At 42.1% G+C, this 26,127-nt stretch overlaps 1 protein-coding gene across 4 annotated transcripts in view; it reads right to left on the bottom strand.

The window, feature by feature from the left end:
• Positions 1-26,127, bottom strand: part of HRH1 (histamine receptor H1) — a 1,870,597-nt gene that overhangs the window by 1,227,728 nt on the left and 616,742 nt on the right. For 2 of the 4 annotated variants that reach the window (XM_069643927.1, XM_069643926.1), the window contains one exon: positions 15,886-16,020. The exons of the other annotated variants lie outside the window; for them this stretch is intronic. The gene's annotated coding sequence lies outside the window, so the exon portion shown is untranslated. The remainder of the gene's footprint in view (positions 1-15,885; positions 16,021-26,127) is intronic. 4 annotated transcript variants of the gene reach the window in all.

Below are 26,127 nucleotides of genomic sequence, written 5' to 3' on the forward strand. Positions count from 1 at the left end.
TGAGCCTCTAATCTAGAGTAGGGGTGCATATGCACCATAAAGTACTACATGTTTTCGATGGCTCAATGTTTGCTCAACATCCAATTTTCCTTCTCACCTTTCTTTTCATTTTTCAGAAAGGGATTCAGTAGTACATGGTAGCAATATAATTGTGGACGAAAGGGCTGCTTGTGAAAAGATTTACTCTATTCTGCTAAAAGACTGTGTAACTGATGTATTATCGCTGGGAGGTTCAAATAGGACACTTAGGGCATCATTATGACCCTGGCGGTATGGAGTTAATGGCGCCGTAAAAGGTGCCAATGCTGTTAACCCCGTACCGCCTCATTACAAGGTCCCCTCGCGGGAACGGTAAGCATGCCTGGGAAAACCAGGCGTGCTTACCGGGTCCCGCGAGGGGAAGAGGGAGCAAACAACGGGCCAACTCGCAACTTTGTTCCCTCTCCCATTCCCATTCAGCCCTATGGGGGCTGAAATGGGAATGGGGAAGGACTGGGTCCGGGTCCTTGGAGGTAGGAATTACCGGGCCTTCCGAACTCGGAATGGCCCGCTAATTCCTCATTCTGTGGACCCGGACTCGGATAGCGGCATGGCTACCGCCGAGGTCGTAATAAGGGCCTTAGTCTTTCAGGACAAGCTGATTTTCACCATCTAAGATACGTGGGAGCTGGCTTGCGCCCTACTGTGCTATCGACAATAGGATGGTGATTGTCCTTTTAAAGGAGGCCCTAGGTGAGGTCAACAGGTCAATCAATGCCCTTCAATCTCAAAATATTACCTTGACAAAGATGTGTGATGTATTAAAGAAGTAGTGTAACCTGGAATCTATAAAACTCACAAAACCTACAAATCCCATAGAACAACTTGCTCAAGACAACACAGTTATAGAACAAGCAGTAATACATTGTTCTAGTATGCTGGCAGGAAGGAAAAAGGAAGGAAAGGAAGAAAAGTGGTAAGATTTTCCTTTTGTATTTGATTTGATTTGTAAAGCGCTTTCACCAAATAGCTTTTCCAAGATAAACATGCTACAAAATAATGAATTACAGAAAGACAAGTAGCACCATAAATTTAAGAGGTAGAAAGAGAGCGTAAATATTCTTTCAGTCAGGGCCAGATAAGAGAGATAGATGAGAAGCATCTAACAGACAAATCGAGTTTTTTGCATTGTGTTGGTGCAAGAAACAAGAAGGAGTGGAAATGGGAGGGTGCGCAGCGAGGTCGGGAATGAAGAGTAGAAAATGAGATTTGGATCTTAGCAAGCTTGGCGAAGAATACAAAGAGGCAAAAACAGAGAGATATAAGGGGCCAGGCCATGAACAGATTTAAAGATGATACAGAGAAAATGTAATAGAAGATGTGATTTGAAGGACAGCCAATGAAGTGAGGAAAGGGTAGAGGTTATAGAACTGCGGGATGTGATGCCAAAAAGAAGATGAATGTAGGAGTTATAGTTAGATGGGTGCAAGCTGATAGAGGAAGAAGGAAGAAAGAAAAAGGACAGACAATTAGTTGAGTCTAGCGAAAACAAGACCAGAAATTAGAAGTTTAGTGGCGTGAAAGCTGTTTTCCGGATATTGAAGACTTGATAGCGACAAGAATGCACAGTAGCAATGATGTGAGAGAAGAAAGGGAGAGGATAATCAAAGATAATGTCAATCTTTCTGTCAGAGTCATATGGAGCAAAAAATAAAAGGAGTACTGGGTGGATTGATGAAGGATGAAGCAAATAGTATTTTTGTATTTTCTGCTTTAGTATGATTGAGATGGCGGTAGTTAACCAACATCCAGGACTGTGTGCTGAGCAAGCAGTTACAGAGGGAGGCAAGATGACAGTCAGTCAGCGCATGAAATGAAAGAAAGTTATGTGAATTGTCTGCATAGAAATGGTAAGAAAAAACAAACGAGACAACTATATTAGAGAGTAGTATTGTAAACAGAGAGAAAAGAAGGCCAAGTACAGAGGCTTGATGTACACACAATTGAAGAGGAAAAGTGAAAGAGGTAGAGTTAGCCCACAACACAGAATAAGTGTGGTTAGAAAGATATCAGCAGCACCAATCAAGGACAGAATTCCAAAAACCAAGATGGGCGAGAGTACAGAGAAGGACAGAGTAATCAACAGTATCAAAAGCTTCAGATACATCAAGTAGAACAAGTAGAGAAGAGTGCTTAGCTCAGAGGGCCGGTAAAAGAGAGCTAATAACATACCTACAAGCTGTGTCCGTCACGCAGGCAGAAACCAGACTGATGAGTAGGTAGGAGAGAAAAGTAGTTGCAATGAGCAGAGACCTGGACCTAGGCAAAGATACAGCAGCTGAGAGCTCCAAGGTGGATTTTGGCCTAGAGAAAAGGAGCACGTCCACTGAGGGTAGCACACATAGGGCCACCCATGATGTGGAGGCATTTTGGAGGGGCATAGTTTAAGAACAATAACAATGGAAACACCCCCTCATGTAGGATGCAAACAAACCTTTAATCCAATATCAGGGCTGACAGGCCAACTGACATTACTTCCTAAAGCAAACATACTAGTGTTGGTTAGATAAATGTCAATGGGTTACTATCTATTAGAAGGGAGGACACACAGGACTCAAGCAAACAATCTGTCCATCGATATCAGTTTACTCAACTGATATATTAATTGCTTGTGGGCAGCATGGCCATTTAAATTATTTCTTAAGGGGGAAGTTTTTACTTTGACATTTAGGTTAACGGATATTGCTGGTCGAATAAGATGTGCCATGGATACTAAATCCCACTATAGTCTGTCTGCATACAAGTCTGGGTGTTAAAACTATTTTACCTGAAATATGTCTTCACACAGCCTTTTTTGTTTCCACAAAAGGATGGTGAATTTAGTAAGGGTCAGTGGAGAATAGCTGTAAGGGATGCACCACACTCAGAAGCTCAGAAGGAGTATACATCAATTCCTGACAGCAATAGACCCATGACACCTAATGTAAGTAATGTTACCATACAGGGCATCCATTTAAAAACTAAATATGATGTTCTTACCACTTTGGAGGATAATGATTGTTCTGATACCTCACATCCTATTTCTCAACCGCACCTTTAGAGTTTTGTAATTAGAATTCATTCTCATAGTAGTAATGAGGCTGTAGAATCTTATCAGGAAATATTGCAGGGATGTGGAATACGTTTAAACAGCATGGTTTTAGACTATCGAAACATGCTTATGATGTAATCTTCTTGCACAAAACCTGGTCCAGGGTCCCTATTAATGTGGATGGGTTCCTTTCCTATGATAAACCTCAAAAGGAGACTAAAAGAGGAAACCACTAGGGAGGATTACGCATTGGGGTCTCTGCACTACGTAAGGGAATTCCTGTGGTTATTGAGTGTTATTCCCATGACATACTACACGTAAGGGTGAATTTTCCCTCCAAAAGTAACCACTTTTTGAATAATTTCTATTATGCCCGCTCCTGTACACTTTAGAGTGGATGCTTGCATTTCATTTAGATATTATACAGTTGACAGATATTTTGATCTTAGGTAGAGACCTTAACCTCAAACTGGGTAGAGGTTTATGATGGGGCACGGGATACTGTAGTTAAGCTCATTGATGTTCTTTTGCAGGTTTTAAATGTGGATACTATCGGAATCACAACTTTCACAAATTCCTGAATAAATGAGGTTTGAGAGCAGTGAATGGTAGAGTTGGCCCCTGACCTGTCGAGAAACTTGATGTTCAGGAATTACTACTGTTTTTATTCAACAATAGATTGTTTTATGCTAAGAATTTGTGACCGGTTTCAGCTAGGATCACTTGAGGTCGTTGGTAGGCCGGAGACTGATCATAGTGTCCTATCAGTCAACGTTACATGGGAACAGAAACTCAGCCTGAGGGGTTCAAGGACTTTTGGACTCCTGTAAATAGTGCATTAGCAAATAGTGGAAGAACGCTAAAATAGGCCAAGATGGTACCAGAAGTCGTCATTCTTAATATAGTACGGGATCAATTCCTATTTTCCTTCTAGAAGAACTGTAGTTATAATTTGATTTCAACACATTTTCGAGAAATGTATTGATATTGCTCATTGTTTCTGTTTTATTGGTGTTTTAAAGAAAATACGCATAATTGACTATCAAGAAAAAACAAGAACAGGAAATAACAAGCATTGTCAGCATAACAAACAATACACATCTTGTACGGAATTAAAATAAATTCAAACAAAGTGACCACCAGTGGTAAATGGGATGAAAGGGACCTCTATTTTAAAGCTTCCTGATTGATCTATTCATCATCGAGACTAAAACCCATGGCGCGGCAATCTAAAACGGATTACCTGTGGTTTGTCAAGCAGACATAGTAGTTAATATTTGTTGAATTTAATATGTGTCAACAGTATTGTTCTTGAGCTAATGTTGGAAGTTAAGGCTTGAAAGGGTTTTCTCTCCTTTTTTAAAATATTATAGTTTGCGTAGAGCGAGTAAGCACAGTGTACTTAGATTTCTGTTTGATTTAAAAACATGCATGCACTAACCCCTTGGCACTTTTGACAGGGTTTATCTGCTGATTATCTTTTGAATTTATTTTGTAAAGCGTATGTACTATGCCATTTTGTGAAATAAAACAGTGTTTTTTGAAAGAATCCTTGCAAGTCTAGTTAGAAACATTGTTTGCAGTTTTTTTAAATCTGCGCCTTTTGAAAAAAAATGATAACTTTTGAAAGTATCTTCTGTAAACACAGATGTTATGGTGGTGTTCCCTACTCATCTATTGTGATTGTATGTACTTATATCCCTATCTAGAGTGGAACCTAAAGGCAGGTGTGTCCCATTGGATATATTGACTGTGTCTGACCTGACATAAGTGGCGACTGGGGAACTTTTCAATTCGAGGGGCATAGTTATTACAAATCAATGTGTGTGAAAGACCAACTGTAGTGAGGGAACCCAACAAAACATTATTTTTTAAATGGTGCATTGTAGTGTACACTTTCAGTGAACAATCGGGTAAAAAGTTACACAATTTATAGTACGTTTTTTGAGGGTAACACCTGAACACAATAATGTGCAGGGGTATTTTCCAAAACGTTTTCATGATGCCTTTGCCTACAATATACACCAGTATTCTGCAAGTGTAAACACACATTTGCATGCTGAGTGTGCCCAAGCATGCGCATACACTGCACCAACATAGACTAGTATTTCCATATAAGAACACTCATTGACTTGGCTTATAAGTGCCATTGTAAGTGCCATGTCCACTGTAGAAACACATGTCCATATTACTGGCTGCTTCAATGGGGTCCATTATCCTCATTTGAGAACACTCATGTTTGCTTTAACAATAATGCTAGTAGAAATGGAACGCCTCCCTCTCCCCAAATCAGAGGCTCTCCTTTCTAGCCAGGATGCACACACATTCAAAAACATTTGCTCTGGCACCCACACACTACCGCATACACATTACACTCTTATTCTCTAATTTACCTATAATATATATGGTCTTGAACAGTGCTTATCTGACACTATTGATGGTCTTGCTGCACTTGGCTCTGTAAAAAGAGAGAGAGGTTCATTAGCGGGACAGTGGGATAGGTAGATGCGAAACCGGTGGCGTTGAGGAGTGCAGGCCCAGAAATACCCAGTTTCTGAGTGCCAATCTGCTTTCTATGGGTTTGGCGGAGTAACCTGGGAGTATTTTCTCCATAGGGAAGAGCCCAATATCTAATAGACTACAGCGTTTTTGGTAGGGCTCGCTACCAATATGTGAGAGTGCAACAGGGCTAAGTCATGGCAAGGTAAGTGTTGATGTGTGAACAGCTAGGCCTGTGCTGACCATCTGTGGAGGTTTGTGTGTGTAGTGTAAGGTAGTAAGTAATCTTTAAGGTGAGTTTTTTTGTCAGGGGGAGGTGGGTTTAGGCCTTACAAGGCAAAACAACCTGCAATCCTAAATTCCTACCCCATGTAATTTGCTGATAGGTCCCATTTCTATAGCTCCCAATGCACCAACTCTCTTGCTTTTTGTCTCATTCACACTTATGAGATACAACATATACACTGCACTCACTCACATGCTAACAGATTCACATGCCCTTACAAAAAGCCTCTTGTTGCTGCAGCTGTCAACCGCGCAATGTTTTCACTGGGGCGGCTTGCCTCCTCCATAATGGGTGGCAGGTCAACATCCGGTGACCCACTATAGAGGAGTCAGCACTGCCTGGCAGCTAGTGATTGTTTTCATGTGCTCCTCTACAAAACCGATTTGACATTGTATGGCTTTGTTCTCAATTGATCACAAAAGTGTGCTATAAAATGTAGTATTGTAAAACAATAGTTTTAGAAATTTCACAGGAGAACAATCCCCCAAGAAAACTTCACTTGTACAGATTTGTGGGAGAGATTTGCAGCCCTCCAATAACATTCAGCAGCTGCCACTGCCATACATGACAATTGTTTCCTTGTCTGGTTTCTCTCTCTTTAGGGCTCAATTTAAGACAGACGTCACACTGTGCGCCTGTATTAACGCCTCCATTCATGCACCGGGGGATTTTCATTGTTTCTGAAAGAAAAGGGTTAACGGGAAACGGAAACATAACTCCTGCTTTGCCTCCCATTCGTCCTCCACCTTCAAAAACAACTTGGTTTTACGTTAACGTGAGATTTTCATGCTGGTGTGAAACAAATGATTTCCAATGGGATAGGCCTGCTTTTGGATTCCATAGGAAATCAATATATGCCATGCCTACGTGGCAGGCAGTGTCTACTCTATTTGCGCTGTGGAGTGCAAAAGAGATGTGTAAAGAGGCTTTAGCTTTCTCTTTACTTTTCTCATGTGCACTCTGCATTGTAAATGAGGAAAATTGCCCAGAGGTGACCTGTCTGCATGTCTCACTTTCTTTTATTGTGATGTTTAAATGAAATGAACTGGAGTATTAGAGCGACACCATAACTTTGCCTGAATACACTTACACTTTGATATGTCAGAATTTGATATGGGTATTTGTTTTTGAGTTTGCATTTTTACCAATTTAATCTATATACATGTATAAAGCTGAATGTATGTATCTGTGTATGTTTGTCCGGCTATACAAATCCACACTGTTGAACCCACTGCTACCAAATTTTGCATTGATTCCTCAATTGTCTGGGGCAATATTGTAGTCTGTGTTTGGATGCAAAAAATTCACTCCGTAGACGCCCTCATTTACTGATGCTTACCCCGATTCACTATAGTAGGTATTAGAAGGAGGCGACATTTGGAAAAGTGTCTAAAGCAAAATGTTCGATGTGTTTGTTATTCCTTTGAAATGTATTACAACTGTATACAGTTTGAAAGTGTTTATGAAAGAATTTTTAAAATGAATTAAAACAAATAAAAATAACGTTTTATCACACCACTCCAAATATGGGAAATGGCAAGGTTATAGTTTACTTAAGTTCATTCACAAGAAGAGAGCATGATCAATCTTTCTTGGACATTTTCTCAAATGTGCTGAACCCATTAAGGGACTGAAATATGCCGCACAAAAAACAAACATTACTTGGACAAGCTCCATGTGATGCAAAGCGAAAAACAATATCAAGACCTTCAGAAACACAACAACAAACTTTCTCCAGGGCAAATGAGATGCCAGAGCAAACTGAAGCAAGAATTGCTGACATGAAGACAAGCGCAACATCCTCCAGGGCACATGAGACACCAGTCGATCAGGACACGGGCAAAGCCGGGTAGCCCAGCTAGTGAGAGATAAAACATACTAATGCAAAGGATTGGGCTAGAGAAGTCTCAATACTGTATGCTCACAGACTTAATCAATCTTGTTCCAACATGAAGAAAAAATAGAAATGGCTCAATAAACTGTGCAATTCAAAACAAATAATTGTATTACAGTGTACAAATCATAAAAAAGAACATAAATAAGAGGAGAACAGACAAGGCCAGTGAATTTCGGCAAGAACCATACCCTTCTTCAGGGCACCCCGATGCCAAGCATGAAATCATAATCAAGTATGACAAACATACGAACAAATCAAATGAGGCAAACATACGAACAAATGTAAATGAAAGAGAAGAACAAAGAAAACAGTAAAAAAAGATGGTTAATATATGAAAATAGTACCAGTGAAAATAAACTAACACCAACAAAATAGACTAATATAAACAAATACCTGTCTCTCTATAACTGATTCCCATACAATTAAGACTTGGGCACTAGCTCATACAGATTTCAAGGTGAAGAAACCACCTGGTGTTTGTTAAAACCATCAAAAAGTAGCACCAAACGGATACAAATGAATACAAAAATACACAATAAAATACCTAAATATGCTATCAAATAAGAGCAACAAACCGCTGGGGGCTGGAAAAGAAAAAGTAATAAAAGGATGTCAGACAAGTTGCCACCAGCATGACACTCGCAGAACTTGGAAGCGTACAGAGCACCAGGTACTTACTGGAACTAAGAATCATACCGGACATCATCACGAGTGACAACGTCATCACGTGCTAGACAGGACGTAAGTGCTCCGTCAAAATATGGAAAGCTTTGAAACAGAAACAAAAGGTAAAATGATACATATGACCTGTAAGAGTTATGTCAAAAAGGTTCACGATGGAGACCACCAGGGGGCACAGTGAAATATAGCTGCTTGATCACAGGCCCCTGCACCTTCCAGATCAAAGAGAAGAGTTTCAGCCAACCCACATTGTCCCGCACCTATAACAGGATGAGAACAAAGCGCAGGGGTTACAGAGTCCCCAAACAAAGTGGAAGCCCTGAGAAGGGCTGGTGGCTGCTGTTCTGAGCTGCCGCTGGCGCTCCGTAGGAGGACATACGGAAGGCCACACCACACAGCCAGTGCGTGGCTGCAGATATTGCGAGGAAGGCCAGTTCTACTGAGCACCCACGCAGGGGTTCAGTGAGGATATGTTGTGATGGCACGGTGGTAGCGGGGGGCCCAGACATGGCAAGTGCTGGTGCCGGGCCTCACTATGGGATATGTAGAACCTGTGTCAGCCATCAGCACTGTGGGCAATGGAAAGCTACCCCCAGCGGGACGGCATCTTGTGCATCACAGGAATGCCTTGTGCCTCCTTCAGGCACGGATTTGAACTGCCTGGATAGCTATAAAATACGGAGATGAAAGCTTAACAGGCTTCCTGAGGCTGCTTAGTTTCTTGATGCAGAGAGCCCACGGAGAAGTGCGTCCATACACCTTTTGGAGAAAAGTAAGGAGGAACCAGCCTCTGAAGGTACGTGGCACCTCAGGTGTGGGCCTTGCAATGATGCAGAGACTGCCTCTTGTCAGATACTTGGAAGTGCTATGATGCTCCTAGCCCGAAGGAATACCGTCTGCACAAATGGTGCTTTCCAGGCTGGAGGGGCTCATGCACTGCGTTCCCGTGTTGTACAGGCCCAATCAAGACATTTACCTATATCAGAGTAATTAGAGTCTGAGGAGGGGATATTTAAGGCATCTGAGACCGGTGCCCCCCAAAGCACTTTTTGGCCATCGACCGGCAAAGGGATAGACCATACACAGAGATCCTACCCAGAGGCTGTGGTCGAAGAGACACAGATAGGAATGAACACTGGTGACCAAAAAGGATGCTGGTGGGAAAGATGCTGACAGGCTTGGGTTTGACGCACTTCGCCACCAAAGAGAACATTGGATGAATCCTGGCTGAAATTAAGTCATTCTGCGGGGACTTACGATCATCCCTGGTAGACCTCGCAGGTAGGGTTGGCACAGTGGAAAGTAAAATGGAAAGCTTAGAGAATAACCAGGTAATTACTTACATGTTTGAAATGAGTCTGGATACTCAAAAGATGGAGCTGGAAATGTGAAAGGGGGAGGTGGCCCCTGAAAATGAATGATTTAAAGAAGTGAGAGAGAAGGAATAAAATCCGTATGCTACGGCTCAAGAAAGCTGATGGAGAAATACTGGTAAATATGGAACACAATGTGCAAGCTATAGTCAACCTCTTGTTTTCAGTGGCAGGGGGTAAGGATGTGCAACTGGAGAGCGCACACAGGGGAGGAAAGTCTATGGTAATGGCCCAAGATCCATTGTCGCCAGGTTCCTGAGGTAGAAAGATAAAGCAGAGGTTCTGGCAGCGCAAAGTTGCGGCAAGACCTAGAGTTCGATGGCCCACACATTACATTTACCAAGATTTAACCAACCTGACACTGTCCCAGAGCAGAGACTGACGCCGCTCACAAAATGGCTTACTGTGAAATGCCTCAGGTACCGTTGGACATACCTGTTCACCCTGCAATTTGAAATGGATGCAATAGACTATCGAATAACATCTGCTGAAGAGGCGGAACATGCCCTATGCCATTTGACGTCAGGCGCTGACACAGGACAGCAACAGCAGGCAAGTCATACCAAGAAGAAGGACAAGACAGCCCCAACTGTAAGCCTCCCCCGACGTAGGAGAGGACAGAACAAGCGCAAGTACATGCCATTGAATCGACCATGTACGTGGAAAGACCCATGAGCAGTCCAGAAGTAACTCGGCAGACTAAGGAGAATGACACCCTGTGACAGAAGAAAGGTTTTAGTGGGACACTGTGGTCTCGATGAGAGATCAGGAAGGGGGCCATTGATTGCCTACCCCGGGTGGCTCTCAACAGCACAGAGGGCAGCTCTATATCCTTTACTGAATGTTGCATGTTACAGTTGAAGACTTTTCTCTACAAGTTTAAGCAGGTAACTCTAAGAGCATCATGTGTTAATCATAAGACTAGTCATGAGCAATACAATGGTTTATTGGTTAATAAGGCATTGGGGATTTGTGTGCAACATGCAAATGACAGAGCGAGAGTATCATGGTAAGGGATGACTGGATCCAAGAGGGGGGGTACAAGTTTTGTTGTAGGTACCCTCAATGTAAAAGGGCTTAACTCGTCTACCAAGAAGTCTCTAGTTGCACGTGGGTTTTGCAGCATGACACTTGATGTGCTTTTCCTGCAAAAGACCAGACTGGAAGCATGAGAGGAGAGACAGTTGTGAGGTACAGGAATAGGACAAGTCCACTGGGCATCTGGGCTCACAAACCATGGATGGGTGGGAATAATATTGCATAAGCAATGGCGGCTGCAGGGAGGTGTGATTACTAAAATGTTTGATGGGCATCTGTCTGCTTGCAATAGAAAATTTGCTGGATGGGTTACAGGTGGTGTTGGCCATGCTCTATGCCCCTAAACAAGGTCAGGATGTGTCCATCATGCTGGCTTTCGATGCAGTGATGGTGCTCACAGGAGATCTTTTCATCATGGGAGGGGATTCTAACTGCTGGGCCGATGAGCAGGATAGAAAATCAGTGAAACACCTAACTTTATTGGAGGGGGAAAGGAAAGAGGGACCTTTGGGTTATACCATGGATATTAGAAAGCTAGTGAACGTGTGGAGAGTAACACACCCAGGACAGAGAGGGTACACTTTTTCCTCAGCACCCCATACAACAGAGACTAGGATTGACTACTTGTTATTGAACAAAGACCAGTGAGTGAGAATCATTCATTGTGCTATTCGACCAATAGGATAGACGGACCATGGCAAGGTACTGATGGATATAGACATAGGAGGAATTGGTAGAGCTGACACGAAGTGGAAGTGTAACGATTCATTGTGGAGGGATACGATCTTTGCCAAACAGCTTTCCACAGATATATATGAATATTTTGTGACAAAAGATATGATGGAGGTGGACATCAATGTAGTGTGGGATGCAGGAAAGACCACTTGGAGGGGGATCCTAATGAGAGAAGGAGTGCGTAAAAAGAGAGAGATCGAGGATTACAGGAGAAGGCGTTCAGAAAAGATATTGCAGAGAGCGAGTCAAAGATGCACACAGTGTGGTGTGAAGAGAAGAAACTCAGGAAAATGCAAATGAGGAGAGCATAATTGAAGGCATTTAGATTGGGGGACACACAGCCCAAATTGAAATACCTCAATTAGAAATGGTATGGGAAGGGGGATAAGAAATGGTCTGGGAAGGGGGATAAGGCAGATGTGTTGCTGGTGATATGGGACGGCAAACTAAGGATGGACCCAACGACCCAAGGAGATGGTAGACTGTTTTGCACAATTCTATGAAAACATACATGATACAGAATGTCCGGACACCACCCTAGAGTCTGCAGAATATGCTAGGCACATTGATATGACGGGCCGCTCTGAACCAGAGGTTGTACTCCTTGACAGCCCAAGTACCGCAGAAGAAGTGCAGGAGGCAATTTAAAGACTATACATACAGGAAATCCCTGGATGTGGATGGTTACACGACAGGTTTTATCAAAATGTTTGCAGGCTCCCTCTTGTGCCACATTACCAAATTGTACAATAATATATTTGAGAGGCACCGCACCGCAGCGGCATCGTTTAGCAATGCATGAATTAATCACATGGATACTGACACTGATACCCTAAGAGGGGAGGGACCGGACTCTGTGACTTATGTCCTTCTTATGACACATATCATTGCTTAATGTCGAAGAAAAAATATTAATGAGAATAATAATACCTACTCGCCTAGAAGGGATGATGCCGCGCATTATACGCCCAGACCAGGTAGGCTACATCACCGGGTGGCAGGGGGTAGACGCAACACCAAAATCTTTGAACATTTTGAAATATATATCTATAGACATTGGGGATTATGCACTACTTAGCCTCAATGCTGAAAAACTGTTCACACAGATGGAGTGGAGGTAATCATTCATGGTGCTTTGTAAACTGGGCTTTTTGAGATGTTAAACCATTTAGTGATCTTCTGTCCTAGGCTCAGAGGCCTAAGAACAAAAATAATGGGAGATGAATTCAAAAAGTATGCAGTATTGAGTGGGGATGAGTGGTGGAAAAAGATGTTAGAAGGTGAGGAGAAGAAGTTGACCTTTGCTTTGACATTTTTTTAGAAGAACTGAACCTTCTTTTGAGTAAGAAAATGGTCTGAAGGCAGATAAATGATATAAACTGGCTAAAGCACTATCCAATTCAGTGCCCTGTGTCTCCCATCTGATGATTCAAGAGAAAGTTCTATGTGATGATGTGGAATGTAAATTATAAAAGTGTCCTATTGCTCGTTGTTTTTTTAAAGTTTGTAATAAACTGAATTTTAAAAAAACTGGGCTTTGGGGGCAGAATGATGAGAGCTATAGGAGCAATATATGAACAACCAACCACACAAGTAGCTGTCAACGGGAAGACATCCCAGGCTTTTCATCTTAAGAGAGGTACCAGACATGGGTGCCCACTGTCCCCACTGTTTGCCCTATCCATAGAGCCCCTAGGTATCAAAATCAGACAAGAGGAGCAGATAGATGGAATAAGAGTGGGGATACAGAATATAAGTTGAATCTATATGCACATGACGTCCTTCACCATATTAAAAAATATTGTCAGAACGGTGCGGGGTGTGCTTCAGATTCTGAGTGATTATGGATGGTTATCAGAATTTAAAGATAATACCAACAAATCGGTCCTCTTTCCATTTATCTGAGATGAGGTGGAGGAAATAGGTGAATTCGAGATCCCGAGTGAGAGGTAAAACATAAGATACCTAAGTGTACAGATCATTAGGAATCTGGATGACCTGTATGTGACTAACCCTGACATTCCATGGACTCTTTGAAGACAGTGGTCAAGGCTTACCCTGTCGTGGCTCGGTAGGCTGAATGCAGTTGAAATGACACTGCTCTCTAAGATCTTGTATCTATATCAAGTACTGCCAATTGCAATTCCAGACATCCACTTTTCAGATCTTAAGCACATGACTCATAGATTTATATGGCAGGGACAGAAGCAACGGGTACCATACAGGGTATTGAAACAACCAAAAGAAAAAGGGGGGGTTGGACTACCCGATATGCATACGAACTATAGGGTGCCCAGTTTAGGGTGTTAGTCCCCCATTTAAGAATAGACAAACAGAAACAGAGGGTACAAATAGAGAACTACATGTGGCAACAAGTAAAATTGGGAGAATGGTTATGGGTACCACCAAAGGCGATTCCACATAAAGTCTTTAGGCACAGGATGCTAGGTCCACTGTGGTCGTTATGGAGAGAAAACATGGAGATGAAATGGGTTATGGCATGGCTGTCTCCAATGAGCCACACATGGGCTCTCCAATCCGGGATGACTTTCTGACACACCCAGGTTCCAGGACTGGTATGAGGCTGGACTTGAAAGAGTCAACCAAGTAGTTAAGGGCAAGGACTTTGTGGACAAATGTATGTTAAAGGAGAGCCTGTGCATGGGAACATTATCAGTATTCAAATATCCCCAGTTTAAAGTGGTCCTGATGTCTGTAAAATGGAAGGAGATGCTGCAGAGAGAGTTAACAGCACTGAGATAGTGTTGAGCAATGATACGTCCACGAGGGGATTGATTTCAAAACTGTGTCAGACCCTGCTATCTGCGATTGGAGGGGACATAGAAATGCATAAGAGGAGATGGGAAAAGGAGTTGGGATAGAATTAGATGATGAAAGGTGGAGAATGTTGTGCACAAACACCCATAGAATGCCCTTAGCTTGCCAGTATAAGATGCATGGCATCAAATTATTATACAGGTGGCTTTGGGACCCTGTACGTATTTGAAGATGGTCTTTGGGGTAGACCCTAAGTGCTGGAGAGGTTGCAGTTAGAAAGAAAACTACTGGCACATGTGGTGGGCATGTAAGGATGTACAAGGCTTTTGGAAGGAGGCCCTTGATTGGTTAAAGAGCTTGGATGGAATAGAGAGAAGACTGGACCCTTTGTTTGTGCTGTTCCGAGTGCACGAAGACAGTTGGAAGACATTGTTGCATATACTTCCTGATGTTGGTTGCATGTAAGTGGGGGGACGAAAGAGGGCAATGCTGCCGAGTGAAGAACAGTGGACCTTGAAAGTCAGGGACATATATGACATGGAACTTCTGACTGGGCTGGTACGTGACCAGCAACCGACAAGGGAAATGGAGTGGTCCTCTTTCCTTAGTAAATATAGCCCCAAGGAATGAATGCCCATGTAAGACTATTGATAGGTGAATGTGAGTTGACATAGGGAAATCAAGGGATGATTATAACAGTGTGGTGTCCTTGTGAAAGGGACTCTGGTTGATATAGTGAAAAGAAACTCCCACTTTTTATAGAAAAGCACCAAGCAGTGGTGCTACATGTATATGACTTTGTAACATTGTCTCTTTGTTGCACGGAGGGAAGGGTTGAGGTTGGGGGGGAACGTGGGAAGGGTTAGTTTGTTAAGGGTGGGGTACGGGAATGTTTGAGTTGTGGAAAATATGTCAAAATAAGCAGTTGTTGATGTGTCCCAGATTTGAACTTGACATTTTCTGTTGTGTAATGTCACACTGCAAATAAAAGCTACAAAAAAAGGTTCAAGACCACATACATATAACAAATAAGTAGAATGAACAGAACCCAGAGGGGGCTAAATGCAAATCAGGGGAGACCCTATAAAGGTTACTGAGAACCATATATGGAAGAACAGAGAATCAATGGAAATCCATATAAAATTAAACTGGAGAGGAATAGTCACCAAACATAAGGCTTGAAGCAAAAGAATGAAAAAAGAACAGGAACATAGGCCCATAATATACAGATAAGCATGGATACTGTGCAGTGTAAAACACAATGCTCACCAAGAGCTTACAGATGCAAATGAGAGGAAATATGGCAGAAATAGGAGAACAAGCAAATAATAATCCATTGTGGTGAACCATCATCAGTAATACAACCTAGAAATCATTTTAGGACATAATAAAGAGCATCATATTCATCTGAATAGATCATCATAAAGAACATCATGTGATGACATTCGCCAAGTATAATCAGTTGAGATATCTAGGTAACCATCAAATGTCTATTACAAAGTTTAAAAAGCAACCAATGAGATCTTACAAAGCATGTGAGACTATATTCTTCATTGATGCTTCTGGGTGTCAAGGCATCGAGACGATGTATCCAAAGAGCTTCTCTGCAGTCAAATCTGTAATGAATGCCCTCATGTGGACAACCAACAATGACTTCAAGAATCTGAAAAATAAATTTGAGATAGATGATGTCTTTGTTCCATAAAATGTCTAGTGATGGGGGAATTGGTGTTACTGGTTCATTCCACCGGATCTTTGCCACTCATTTGGTCTGTCCCACAAAGTAAATGCCACATGGACATTTAATAGCAAAAATCACACAACAGGTATTATAATTAGCATAGTCTCTCAATTTGATCTTTTTGCCAGTTCTGGGATGATGTCCAATATCTCATTTAATAATGTTGTTACAATTTGTTTAATTTAAGGAGGAAAAGTGCCATTCTTCTTATTACTCCCTTTGTTGGGCTTTCCCAGACCCTTAGTGTTCACTAACAAATTGCATCAATTGTGACTACTCCTATTGGTAAACACAGGCTTTGAGATGAACAGAGTCCTTGAAGAGTAACTTGAGCCTGGATTGAAACAATGTTTAGATATTATTTTCCTAATCTTGCTATTCTGTATAGAATATGTCGTCACAAAGATTAAGTTAGGGCCATCTCTGGGTGTGTGTTTGGTCAGGATTGAGTGTCTCGGAATACTGTCAATTTTTTGTTTCAGTGGTGATAGCTCATCTTATTTATATCCACGTTGTAAGAACCTGGAAGTCATGTGGTCTAATTCGTCCTGGCATAACTTGATATCACTAATCATTCTCTTTACCGAGAGTAGTTATCCACAGGGCATATTTATGTTGAGATTGGGTGGATGTAAACTTAATCTGTGTAGTAGATTGTTCCTATTGGTTGGTTTACTGTATACATTGGTTTGAAAACCAATGAGCAATGGTGTAATACAAACACCAAAGAAATGTATGCTAAGGGAACCAATCAACGTGGTAAATTGTATTCTGGGATCTATGAAATATAGGTATCTCAAAAGATCCAACAATGTAGTCTCTGAGCCATTCCAGACTCCAGAAATATCCTCGATGCACCGACACCAATGTACCAAGTACATATGCCACACTGGATACAGCAGAATATGCTTTCTTTCAAAATTTAACATGAATAGATTAGTGTAGGACGGGGCATTGATTGCACCCATAGTGGTTCCATTAGTCGGTAGGTAAAATGAATCATTGAATTTAAAATAACTGTTATGGCAGATTAATTCCAAAAGCATCAAGATAAATTCCTTTCTAGCACCAAGATGTCCTTCATTCAACAAGGTCCACTCCATGGCATCAAGTCCCAAGTTGTGTGGTATACTCGGATACAAATGTGCAACATCTCATGTTGCTCTGTGTTCATCCACCTAAACTCTCTGAGGATCAGAAGCTTCTCCAAGCAGAGAGTTGGGAGCATATCTACCTCCTTGGCTGGGGCCCCCTTCTGGAACAGCTTCCCTGCCTCTCTCAAACTTCAACAGAATCCACTCTGGTTCCGGAAGCAACTCAAGACCTTCCTTTTTGCTTCTGTTTTCTCTCTTCCTCTCCCCTGCTGATGCACCTGACTGCTGCGTGGACTGGTCGCCTGGTCACCCTTTGAACTCGGGCCCAGGCTCCTGCATGTCCAGTTGCCCTCACACTGCCACTGGGCTCCCCAGAACTTAATGGTCTGTATCTGCAACCCTACAGTCCCTTCTCTCTGCAATTATGAGCCACCTGCTGGCTGAACTTGTAAGTTAAATGCACTTCTCTCTTCTTCTCCCCCGTGGCATTTCTCCGCTTCTCTCTTCCCCAGACTTGCGTGACCTGAATGACATAAGGCCTAGTAAGATCATTATTTTGTCCTCCCTTTGTTCCCCTACCTTGTCTAGTCACACCTAGAAACCCTTGTGTACAGGTGCGTTATTAATGTCATATCATATCATCTATGATAAAGAGGATGTAGTTTGGGTCAGACTGTATGTTCATTCAAATGTTGAGGATGTGTGTTGTGTCCTTGATGTATATGCTCATTTTCCGTACTAAAGGTTGAAGGAAATAGTCCAGATTGATCCCTTAAGGTTGCAATATCCCACTCGTGGTGGTGACAATAAGTTTGCCTGGAGGGTTAACAAGACTCTTATGGATCTTAGAAAGTAAGTAAAAGGTAGGGATGTCTGGATGTGTTTTGTATAAGAAGGATTTGATGTTACCAATGATCCATTCTTGAGTTTCAGTGTAGTCCAGTAACTCTTTTAAATTACTAAGGATCTCAAAAGCGGGGTCAAGATCCATACACATGTACCTTGAAACATCATCCAGTACTCACATACATTCTGCGTTGTAGACAATGGTGTTAAATATAACAAGGGCCCCTCCCTTGTCAAGTGGTCCCATTGTGATGGTAGTATCGCTATAAAAGGAACGGATAAGAGCTAATTCATTCCTTTTGCGATTTTCATAGCTAGATGCTATCAAGTATACTTTCTTAAGATCTGTCAGGTATATATTTCTAAAGAACTAGGAATAGGAATGGGAGGTGCAAACTGATTCTTATTCTTTGTAAAGCTCACTGTACATATTGGTTCCAATGAGGACATTGGCCCTCATTACGACCCTGGCGTAGAGGGGTTTACGCCAGCGTAATGCATGGCGTACCTCTCCGCCAGATTACGACTTTCCGTAGCGCCATGGTGATTTTTACGCCCGGATTTTCCGGGCGGAAAAATCCATGGCGCTACGGGACCTCTCGTTAATTACGCCACCGTAATTTACGGTGGCGTAATTAACGCCTTCCCCACTCCCATTATGCCCTATGGGGCAAAAATGGGAATGGGGAAGGGTAAATGGGGATTGGGGACTTACCGCCCCGCCAAGGTCGGAATGGGGCGGTAAGTCCGCCAACCCCCATGGCGGAGTTGGCAGCTCTGCGCCATGGACCATGGTGCAAATTGCACCATGGATCTCCGCCAGGGTCGTAATGAGGGCCATTGTGTTATTTAGACGTGAGCATACACAAAGGAATTACAGCATCACACCAGAGAAATGTCATTGATTTACAAGTAGCCACAGGATATGTGCTAACGATTCTAGAAATACATTTTTTTTTCTCACTTAATACCATGCTAACTGCAGTCAACCCCCTGTAAACAGAAACTGAAATGATGCAGTGGGCACTGGAGCCTGATTCAGAAGAAAGCTAGGATGGAGCAGCTATTCTTACATTTTTAGTCAGTTTCTACCAGTCCTCACCCACTAGGTTAAGGGCCAGATTCATGGACTTTCCTGCACGGTTCAAAGTGACTTTGCACTGCTAAAAAGTGACTTTGCACTGCCGACACAAACCCTACTTCCTGGAGCTGTGCAAAGTCAGTGCAAAGTTCATTTTGCACTGCAAAAATGACGTTGTACTGATTTGGCACTGCAAAAATACACCTTGCACAGTTCCATGAATCAGAGTTTGTGTCAGCAGTGCAAAGTCACCTTGAACAGTGTGAAAAATTCCATGAATCGGGCCCTAAATGCTGTGTATACCCGTGAATTTCCACATTGCAACATTTTAGTTAACACATCTAATTATGTGTTGGATATATTCACAAATGCAACCTGTTGAGTTGAAATGTTTATTTCTCGAGGACTATGGTTTATAATCATCAACTCATTTTGGAATATAGCACTCTGCCTCGGTGACCTCATTAGCAAAGCAACTCATCCATATAATTGTCTTCGTATACTGGCACCTCTTTTGAGACTTTTAGTTTCCTTTTATCAACCTATTTGCATATGTGCGAATGCCCACAATACAACATGGTCTAAAACAAAATGTAGCTGGAAGTCTTTTTCCTGCGTTTGTGCTGGACATGTAGATCGACTTGAAGTAACTGCTTGCTTTTGATAGTGGTCATGTGAACATAATCACTATTTAGTTACTACTTATATATGTGAGCATTGCAATGCAGACAGCAGATAACGCTTTCTTCACTTATTAGTGGCAGAAATAAATTAAAGGAGACAAAGAGGGTCATTTTACCAGGGGTGGAGAGAAAAAGTAATGAGCTGTAATGAGAGTAAGCTGTCTACCCTTTACTTTTGCATTCCAAAGGAATTTCAATGCATTTGAAGGAGGAGTAGTGGCACAAACAACATTTCGTATTACCCCTGTGTTTCCTCTGCCTCCTTGAAATGTCTCATAGTTTTGATCCTTCATGAGATTTCCACGCATGTGTAGAATGAATGGGTTCCTATGGAATCCATTGGAAATGCCATGTGCCCAAGTGTAATTTGGAGGCAGTATTTTCATTGTTTACAAAACTGAGAATAAAATGAAAGAGTACATGGTTTAACTGCTGAACCCATATGCATGCATTAGTAATGGGCGAACCCAAAACCCTCACCCATAATGATAGGCTCACAACTTGTTTCAAGTGTTGACAATAAAAGGCCGTAGGATTTTATTGTACAGATATGGGTTATGACAATAACAATATCACATATCATGATGGTATCATACTTTTGGGCACCGGGGCCTGAGGTTACCCCCTCGGACCCTTGCCGCCTTCTTGTGTCCCACGACTTGTTGTGGGCACCGTACAGTGCCTTGTACTTCTTTTTGTTCTTCTCCCCTTTTTGTAGGGTGGGTGGGTTCTGTGGTAAAGAAGCAAGAAGATTTGGAAGACACTGAGTAAACAGTGAACCTCCTGTTTGCTTGGGTCCCCGTTCAGGGTCCACAAACAGATTGTGTTTACTCTGAGCAGCTGCTCTCATTTATAGGACCCAGGGAGGCCCTGGGTCTTTGTTGTGTATGTGTTGGGGGCTGCTGTTGTCGCAGCCCCCGCCCGGATAGCCGACTGTCTGACCCCCTGGTGGGGGCAGATCTTTGAACCTGGGCCCTGCCTGATGGTTGTTTTCCTTATGGCGCTTAGCACCTTGCTGTTTGGAGGAAGGGTGCGATGACTATTCGCACCTTACCCTTCAGTGGCTTTTGTGCTGCCGAGACTGCGTGTCTCCGTAGCTGGGGGGGAAGGAGAGAAGCAGGCACGGGGAGGTTGGGGCTGCCCCTCTCCCAGCTGCCGATGGTAACAGCAGTTACCCTGCCTCGCTTGTGGGATGCCCATGCAGCATTGCCCAGTTTCGCTTGTTTTTACTTTTTCATTTTCGACTCCGTTTTTTAAAAAGGGAAAATTGCATTCAGGGCATGTGAGTTCTAACTTTGCTGATACCTGCATGCAATTACCTATACCATTTCAAGAAATTACAGTGACGAGGAATGACTCCATTAAACTATGTCACAACAAAGCTTTAATGTGTGTTTCAACAATCAACAAGCAACAAGCAACAGTCCGATGGAAATGTTTGACCTTTCCAAAAAGTAACATTCAGGCTCCCGAATTTGTTCATGTAACTTCATTGGACTTACATTTTTGAAGATGTATAAGTTGCACAGAGGATACTATCAAGGTATGTGCTAACATGCACGTTGGCCCCTTTGCTGCAGTTTCCCTCATTTGCAAAATGTAGTGCAAAACATGAGCTTAAAACTGGGTACATCTAGGTTAACATTAAATGTTTGCCCTTTGCAGTGGAAAGGAGAGTCTGGCAATGTATACATTGCTGATACATTTCAATGGGTTCCTGGCAGACTCCGTAGGATTCCTATGCATTAAGGTCAGTATGAAAATGTGATGCTGGAATTAATTTAGTTTTTTTGGCAACTGGATCATATGAGATAAGTGCAAACGGTAATTTGGTTCTGAACCACTGCCCCACCAGTCAAAAAATGAAAATGCCCAGAAGTATAAAACAGGTACAGAACCAGACGTATGGGCCTCCTTACATGTCCGGCGGTCTGTTGCCGACAGACTCGTAACACCATTTCTGCTGCCTGAGATCTTGGTGCCACAGAGACATTGTAGTTACGGTAGCCCGGGATATCAGGCATCAAAAAGTGTAAGCCCATATTCCCATGGAGTCCCATAGGACTCTATGGGAATGGGGACACAGAGGCACCATTGCTAACGGTGCTGGTGCTTCCATGAAAACTCTGCGGACGGGTGCTGTTACGCCTGGCAGGTCAGATCTGTCAGGCACAACGGCCCCCACCCACAGAGTAGCAGTGTGGCAGTCTAGAAAAGGTACTGGTACAGTGCGACCGGCACCCTTATTTCCGCACTGCCACACTTGTAATTAGGCCCATACACATTGTATGCCAATGTTTATAACTGTGTGAAATACAGGGACTTTGAAAATGACCTCAACTAATCAACTGACCACTCAAGTCTCTTTGGCCTAATAGTTAATGGGTCAACCTTCTGAGCTCTGGAGGAAGTTGCATTCGGGAAATACCACAATACTAGAAGAAGCAAAAAGTTGGATTTAGGTTGTCAACATTTTGCAGTCTGGTGACAAACTGGAATCCCTATTTCACAATCATCAGCATGAAACCGATATCTGATAATGTGTGCCAGTGGAATGCCACTATAGGAATTATAGTTGATACTGGTAATGGCCTACCAAGTTAGCATTGCCCATGAGATGTGTTTATGTCTTCGATTGTCATGATGAAATGATAATAGAAAATTGAATCTTTAACAAAAGCATCAATATGAGATTTAAAAAACATCAGGTTGCAAAAGGCTAGCAATAAGACTGATTACATGGCCTAATAATAAGGCTATTTAGTAAGCATGTATCTAGGCAACTCGTTCAAATCTATGGGTTAAATAAATGTCCACATTGTTTTTTAGAAGTACATCAATGTTTCCTTTTAGAAGGGTTTATTTGTTCCATACATAGTGCACATATATGAAATGCAATTAAATGATCAACGCTATGGAGAAGATCCAACAAGTTGATAGGTATAGCTTTCTAAAGCCAATGTAATCAAGGAACAACATGATTGGGTTAGGATGTATTGCTGATTTCTTTACAGAAGCCAAATATATGTGCTGAAATGTGAGGAAACACTGGAATATTTTATTACAGACAAAAGTTAAACAGGTTGTAGGAGAAACCCAGTTAGTTACATTTAGGAAATTACTTCATTAAGAGACAAACAGTACACAGCTAATTTGGCAAACAGAAAACAAGAAATGTGGTTAAGAAAATAAAGAAAATGGAAATGTACACATGTAACAACTGTGTAGTTTGTACATTTGGCCAAACAAATCGAAAACATGTCATGATTCAAACACAGGAAAAAGTGGGATATTCAACAGCTTATAAACTAACGTCAAATATGTGGTGTGTTTAAACTGTTCTGTCCGAGTCAAAACCTGTATGTGGAAGCACTATCCGAAGTCTAATAATTTGTATTAAAGAACATGTACGGGTCATAAAGAAAAAGGACCACAGGTACCCACTGGCAGTACATTATGCAGACAAAGATGAGAATGACCCGTGCTCCTCAACATTTTTTTGGTGTACAGCAAAATAAATAGAATTTTAAGGCTTGGAGTTTGGCGGTGCAGGAAAAATGGAGGTAGGTAGAGTTACCTCCACTTTTTTCCTGCAACGCCAAACTCGTAATGAGCCCCACTGTCTCTCTTCTCTTTCCGCTCCCCTTCAATTTAAGTTAGAGAATGTTTTTGATAGATCGGGCTACCTCTCTTGTCTTTCGATTCTTTTCCTTCCTTCACTTTGAAAAATAGAATCAGTTGATTTAGAGTTTTTTTAAAGTGTTAGTGTGGACTCTCTGTGAATCAGAGAAAGTTACAACATGGCGGGCTAAAAATGTATTGTTTAGACAGCTTGAAATAAATGGATTTATCCATGAATGTAATGCAAATGATTTATAACCATTGTAAGATGTCTGCCAAGTTAGAACACATACAACAAATATGGCAGTCATATTATATAAATACTAGCATATTAGAATTTCTCACACTTGACAAAGCTTCAGTAGGAGTGAAATGTATTGGTGAAATGCCCCCCCCCGACCAGTGTGCATTGTGTTTTTTAATGATAACCAAATGAAATAAAGAAGATATTTGTATTCTTCCCCTGAGTTCATCATGTTTTCAATTGTAGGTATTCTAAAAAACAGATGTCCCTTTATTTAAAGTTTACCTAAAGTCTTTAGTCACCAGTCACATAGAGTTTCTCAGGAATAGGTTTAACGTACACTGGACACTGCTTGAACTTAGCAGTGGCTACATTGCACCACATTAACAACACCACCACAACGTTAATCTCTTGAACATTAGCTGCATGAGTAAATTAAATAAACATGTATTACTGGCACAATCTAAAAGACTACCACATTTGAAAAACTCGGTGTTCTATAAAGTAGCTAGCGAGAGGAAAGTAGAGGGCAATGTACATCAGCATTTACACACATTTTATTTTCAAATGTATTTCACACAATTACACTGCAGAAAAGGTTGCCCTACTGTCTATTCTTTGCCTAACTGTATGGAGGTCTAAAGGCTTAACTCTATCACTCCTTCTGGGAATTCCTAACTGGGATCTTACAGTGATTTACAGTCTTTTCCTCTCCTACCCCCATCTAATTCTTCACACCATCTTCCACATACTCGTTCTCCCCCTCCAATACTCTTGCTATTTCTCCTACCCTTCCCAATCATCCTACTTCGCATCTCTTGGATTTCTCCTCTCCAGTGGCGGCTGGTGACTTTGAAAGGCGGTGGGGAGTTCAGTTTGGAGGCCGAATTTACGAGCGAGCCTAAATCCCTTACAGAGGTTCGGGGAGGGGCAGAGGTAGGGATTCCCCCTGAAAGATTTTGGAAAAAGCAGTTGCATTTGTAGTACTTGCACTGAAACCTCAATAGGATAAGTAGTGAGTAACTGCTTCACATTTCAATGTGAAAACAATGAAAATAACTAACAGTGGTTTCTTTTCCTCTGAGCGTGCATTGATGCTAGTTGTATTTATCAGTTTCCCTTTTCCCCATTTCTCCTACTTATCATTAGCTATGTCAAACACAGTGTAACTTGCCAGCTGACAATATCAAATGAAACATACAAACAAGTGTCTTCCCCGGTGCCTTCGATTAATGTTATGGAGCTGGCAAAGTTGCGCACTCCATGGAGCTTTTCTGTGGGAATTAAGCCTTGTGTTGTAGCTCCTAGCAGGTCAGGGAGATGGGAGATGGCAATGAAGGATGCCTGTTAGTGACATTGCAGTTTATAAAGGATTGGCTTTACCTTGCATAGGGGACCACCTGGAAAGCGCAGGACATTTAGGGCAAGAACAAACCATGTATGTCCCCATGTACTGAAACCATATGCACGTTTTCCCCCAAAATGCTCCCACTGCAGCAGTACCAGATAGCGTTAAAAACCTAACAAAGGTCCTGAGTTAATCCTTTTCTGGATACTGTAAAGGTGGGTGACGTTTTGTCATCGTTGCCATTCTGAGACCCGTTGCCCGCTCTCTGGTAATTCGAGCTTAAACTGTTAGGCAAACACACAGTACATCACAATGCCTCCCATAGGAAGGTATTGATGTACATAGTTCATTTACCTAACAGTTTAGCTTTTAAAATGAGATTTTTGGCGGATGATATTTCTGAGTAGAAGCCAAACCCATCTCGGGAATACGCTTTTCAGTGTGTATGTAGAACCCGGACGGATGTGAGTCCAGTCACAGTATTGAAGAGCCTACAGTGCAAGGACCAATTCTTAAAACGTGAAGGGACTGATGTATGCCATTACAGGTCACACAATACAGGATGGGAACGTATCCCAAATTAAAATATGCACATTTTATTACATTTCTCTTTCACAATTCAAGACGGAGCACATGACAAAAATGTATTTGCCAAGAGAAAAGAATTTTCATGAAAGGTATGAGCCTTTGAGGCCTAAGATTCTGTAATACGACAAGTCCTATATGGGAGAATATAACTTTCATGCCCTGGGCTTTGGTAGGCCCGAGTGAAGTGAGGGCCTCAGCTCGGGCTGTGGGCCAATAAATGCCATGTCTGCCTCAGCGGTGGGGCGTGAAAGTTATTCGCACCCCGGGATTTCCTAGGGTGCAAATAGTTTTCTTTTCAGTTTTCTTTTTTTTTAATTCCAATGGGAGATGAGCTCAGCGCGCGCACATGACCTGTCGGAATGAAAAAAAAAACTTGCCCCCCCATCATGAAAATACAGAAGCGACTAGGTCTCTTTTCGGACGACGGCGGCCATGTAAAACAGGTTAAACAATGGCTGACGTCATTCAAGGGCCCTACAGGCCGAATTTCTGTCAACGGAGAGCAACTATTTTAAACAACAACT

The sequence above is a fragment of the Ambystoma mexicanum genome, chromosome 2p, assembly GCF_040938575.1.
Source record: "Ambystoma mexicanum isolate Mex_15411 chromosome 2p, UKY_AmexF1_1, whole genome shotgun sequence".
Classification (NCBI taxonomy): domain Eukaryota; kingdom Metazoa; phylum Chordata; class Amphibia; order Caudata; family Ambystomatidae; genus Ambystoma; species Ambystoma mexicanum.